We start from the raw sequence: 5,506 nt of genomic DNA on the forward strand, positions 1-5,506 counted from the left end.
ATAAATAAATAAAATAAAATAAGTATATATGAAAATTTGGTGGTAAATCCTAATTGTGAAGCAGAAGATGTCGCCAATTCTCATAACAAAGTAGAATATCACCAATTTCCAAACAAAATACATCTTCCCCCAAGCTTATTCAGCACAAACTCACAAAAGTATATACAAAATGCGTAGAACCTCTCCCCCAAGCTTGAAATGAGCAGTGCCCTCAATGCTCAAACTATATACAATTTTTTTTTTTTTTTTTTTTTTTTTTTTTTTTTTTATGGGGAACTTCCATTGTCCTTGCTTTTTATTTCAAATTCCAAACCATCACCTTGCAACTTTCCGATTTTAAATCATTACAAACTATCATGTCTCAAACTTCACAAGTGATTGGGCGAAAAGTGAAACAAAAGGTCATGGGGTTTGAATGTGTTTATGAACAAAGAGGTGCAGGCTCAGTCATGGCTAGCAAGGGGCAAACGCAAAAAGAAAAAAAAAATATAATTTATCAAGAAGAAACAAAAGGAAAGATAAACCTAGAAAAGCAAAATAGTCACCGAAGAAAATGCTTTTATCGTCCTTAGATATAGTTCGGTCGCGATCTCGGGTAGCTAGACAACAAGTTCTCGATCGAAGCATGCCTTGGTAAGGATCCTATGCCGCTCATACAATAAGTGGTGGAGGCTTGAACAATAAATCTGACATGGGTTACAAAAACTACCTTTAGGGCTTCAAATCCCCCAAAGAGGGCAACGCCATCTTACCACAAACAAGTGAATTTGGGTTCGGTGGGCCTTACGAGTTCTAGCAACTACCTTAGCATAGACATATCTTAGAGTCAACCAATGGCAATCCAAGAACGCGGAAACTCTTAATCCTTAGGAATAAAGACATTCAAGAACGCAAGTCAAATTAATTTTTTTTTTTTTTTTTTTTTTTTTTTTTTTTTTTTTTCGCTATAAACTAATCTACCCTTGACAAAATTTCTAGATCTTCACCAAAATCAACATTACCTCAAAAATCATCAAGCCATAAATACATACCTGCACTGGTGAATCGCCATGTTGGCGAATACCAGTAATCATCATTATCGACAGGGAAAACGGGGGGCGGACTCAGCGGTATCCATCAAACCGAGAGAAGCGTCCCCAAAGCAGCATCATCATCAAAACCATATCAAAAACTCATCAACAGTATTAGTGAACAGGGGCAAAGTCAACCAAAGAAAACAGTCATGTAACTCAGTAGAATCAGCAGCATGAAGGTACAGGGAAAACAATGAAAGACCGGCAGGCGAGCAAGTAAGAATCCCAACCAAGTCACTCCCTACCAAGAGTATATCTCCAACTCATCAAAATAAGCGTACAAAAACAAGGGAGAGAGATATACTCAAGGACGCAGCCTACTGGCCACTAGAGCCGGGCTCACTAGGTGAGCCAGACCGACGTGGCGGCTCGTCATAAGTGAAGCCACTAGGGGGGCCGAAAAGGCCCCAACCACCGTCAAAGCCCGGCGGCCAACCGTAGTGACCTCTGTAAAGATCCTCTTGCCAACTAGGCAAAGGATCAGAGGGAGTGTCCTCGGATTGAGAGTACAGAGGGGCGGGGTGATCAGGATGTGCATAGGGGTACGCAGGGTCCCCTCTAAAGTCACACCCGCCGGGCACACGATAATCGTACTGCCCGTCCTCTGGGAAGCTGCGGAGCTCCCTACTAGGCTCGGAAGGACCTTGCCAGTAGGGGTAAGTGGGGAGATTGTCCCCCCCCCCCAAGAAGGAACAGGGCCGTGCTGAGGCGGCCAATTGGGGTAGTTCACGGGGGGGGGGCAATCTCTCCTCTATCCACAGTGGAGTCATAGAGGGCCTGCTGCTGCAGATGGTGGCCTTGCTGTGACTCATAAATTGCCTGCAACTGCCTAGCTATATCAGATAGCTGAAATGTACCTGTACCTGCGGGTTGCTGGGTAACCGGCTACTGCTGCTGCTCCTCCTCCTGAACCTCCTCCTCATTACCCATTCCAACCTCATCGTCCCCATCGACATCGGGCACTCGCCCGCTATCTCTCAAAACTCTCCACACATTAGGGGACTGACGCGTGAGAGAAGTGAAGTGAGGCTTGGGGAGGAAACAATGGTGGGCTCCTCTAACTAGCCACCTAAAAGCATTGGGGTTCGCCGTGGGGGTAATAAAATCAGAACGGCGAAGCTGGTCCAAATCAAGGTAAATATCCCCACTACTACCTACGGCCGTGCATAGAGGTAGAAGGTCAGTGTAACCTAATTTGGTGGCCAGTCTAGTGACCATCGCCCCGCAGTGTATCTCCCCTGGCTTTTTCCCCTTTGCTATGGCTTGGGAGGTTTGCATGAAGAGGAAACCCAAATTCAACCTCCGAGCATGCTCTGCCTTTGTGGCTATCCATAGGCAAAGGACCTCTTCCTTAGTCAGCTTCCCTAGGTCCTGCTTAGGAATGATAGAATACCCTAATAAACGGTGTAGGATCCTAAGGGCAGGGTGCCAAATCTCACTGGCTATGGAAGTCCGGGTGTAAAACTCATTTTTGCCTGAAATGGAACGCCACCAAGCGTACTCACTATACTCCCCAAAGCTCTCATAAAGAGGGTAGTGAATGTCGGCATCGGGGTGAAGGTCGAGGGCTCGGTTGAACTCTGCCAATGACATGGTGTGGGGGTTGTTGAAGAGTTGGAAAGAAATTCGAAAGTCGTCATTTTCTAGACTATCCACTTGAAAAGACGAGAAAAACTCTAATGTGGGTTCTTTGTAGGTCATGAATGAGGAGTTTATGAATGACCCTAATCGAAGGTTGTCAAAAAGAATCCACAAATCATCATTAATACCGAGTTTTATCATGTCTCCACGATGGTAGTGTCTAGAAGGTCGCAACTTACGTTTTTTGCATTTCCGAGTGTATGGAGGAGTGGCTTTTGTGTAAAAATTTTAGGGTGGGTAAGGCATTGGGTTGGTCTGACTCTTGGTTTTGGGACGATTGTCCCGACTTTGCAGTTTTTCTCTTCTTCCCAATTCTTAGACTCATGACTGCCCACCTCTTTTTTTTTTTTTTTTTTTTTTTTTTTTTTTTTTTTTTCACTCCTTTTCAAAGCCAACTCCGGCTATTTCCACCCTTAACCTCCACAAAACTACAATGTACCTGTTCACAAGCAATAATAATCCAACCACGCAACGAATATAGCCTAAGATACTAATCAACAACAACAAGTTCAACAGAATCCAGCAATAATTTCAACAATAATCAACCAAATTTCGCTAATAACCTAAGATAATCAAAATCCTTACTTAAAATTAATCCAAGAGAATAATTAACTAAGGAGATCGAATACCTTTACCTTTATGCGGAAGATTGCTGTTTTGGTGTCGATTTGGTGAAGGATTTGAGTAGGAAGGGGGGGGGGGGTTCGTTGCGGTTGTGCCCTTGATGCCCAATTGCTACCTTTGAAGATGAACAAACGGAGAGGATGATTGATTGAAGCTTGAGGATGATTGATGTGGTTTATATTTTGAGAATGATTGATTTATGAAGGTGGAAGAAGATGATCTTGGCTATGGTGGTGAGGAGCGGCCGCGAAGAGAGAGAAAGGCAAAGAGGGTTTGGTTTATGTTTGTGAGGATTTGGAAATTGCGGGAATATAAGAAGCCACCGTATTTTTTTTTTTTTCTGATATCCAGAAAGGCGCGCCCGCTCCCGATTAAGGCGCGCCCGCTCCTTAAAGAAAACGCGAGCCGCTCCTATATCGCGCCTAAATCGCTCCAACTTCCTGGAAATCAGTAAAATTACAGCGCGCCCGCGCTAATAATAGACGCGCCCGCGCCTTCTTTAAAACGCGAGCCGCTCTGCAATCGCGGCCAAATCGCTCCTGCCTCCTGGAATGGAAGTAATTTTCAAGCGTATACCAGGCGCGCCCGCGAAGAAACCAGGCGCGCCCGCACCTTACTGCTCATGCGGGCCGCGCTTCAGCCGCGATAAAATCGCTCCAACTCCCTGGAATTGGAGAATTTACATTCACAAAAACGGCGCGCCCGCGATGAAACCAGGCGCGCCCGCGCCTTACTGCTGTTGCGGATCGCGCTTCAGCCGCGATAAAATCGCTCCAACTCCCTGGAATTGGAGAAAATTTTCATTCATAAAAATTGCGCGCCCGCGACGAAACCAGGCGCGCCCGCGCTTTAATGCTGCTGCGGATCGCGCTACAGCCGCGTTCAAATCGCGCTGAGGTTCTGTTTCTTTAGAATTCATCCGAGCACAAATTTCAAAATTCCTCTCTTTTTTAATTTTTCTGCTTTGCTCTTGCCTTTATTTCCTCGTGGACACACGCAATCACGCCTGCATCAGAATTGATTGGGAAGAGCGTTAGGTGGATTAGTTCAAGCGATTTGAAAGAAAATAAAATCAAAGAGGTTAGAAACCGGGTTGCCTCCCGTAAGCGCTTCTTTAACGTCACTAGCTTGACGTACTTCACACGGAATCATGGTGATTTGGAAACATCAATGAGAGATAAATTTTCTGGCTTCTCAATTAGCTGACCCTCATAGTATGGCTTGAGACGCTGCCCATTCACTTTGAATGGAGGGTACTTGTCATTGAAAATCTCAACCGAGCCATAAGGAAAGGTTTTGGACACTTGAAATGGACCGCTCCATCTAGATCTCAATTTCCCGGGGAAGAGCTTGAGTCTTGAATTGTAGAGCAGACCTTTTGTCCTTCCACAAATTCCTTCTTGGAAAATTCGAGCATCGTGCCATGCCTTGTTCTTGCTTTGTAGAGGCTTGCACTGTCATATGCATTCATTCTCAGCTCTTCCAACTCATGAAGCTCTAGAAGCCTTTGCTCACCCGCACTGTGGAGATCAAAGTTGATTTGCTTGATTGCCCAATGCGTTCGGTGCTCCATCTCTACGGGTAAATGGAAATTCTTCCCATAAACAAGCTTATAGGGGTAGTCCCTATAGGAGTCTTGAAGGCGGTCCTATATGCCCACAATGAATCAATGAGCTTACTGGACCAATCCTTCCTTGTTCTAGCAACAGTCTTCTCTAAGATGACTTTTAACTCCCTATTTGTGACCTCCGCTTGACCACTTGTTTGGGGGTGGTAAGCAAGGCCTCGCTTGTGAGATACACCGTACTTTGAAAGAAGCTTGTTGAATGCATGGTGCTTGAAGTGTGAGCCTCCATCACTTATGATTGCCTTAGGAACACCGAATCTTGGGAAGATGACTTTCTTGAACAAATTGATGACCACCCTTGAGTCGTTGGTGGGAGATGCCACGGCTTCCGCCTATTTGGAGACATAATCAACGGCAACTAGAATGTGCCGTTTCCTTGGATGAGATGAAAGGGCCCATGAAGTCAATTGCCCAAAACATCAAAGATTTCAAGTTCAAGAATAGGATTTTGGGCATCTCATCGCGCCGTGATATGTTCCCTGTCCTTTGGCACCTATCACAAGTCTTAACAAATTGCCAAGCATCTTTGAATAGAGACGGC

The sequence above is a fragment of the Chenopodium quinoa genome, unplaced genomic scaffold, assembly GCF_001683475.1.
Source record: "Chenopodium quinoa cultivar QQ74 unplaced genomic scaffold, ASM168347v1, whole genome shotgun sequence".
Classification (NCBI taxonomy): domain Eukaryota; kingdom Viridiplantae; phylum Streptophyta; class Magnoliopsida; order Caryophyllales; family Amaranthaceae; genus Chenopodium; species Chenopodium quinoa.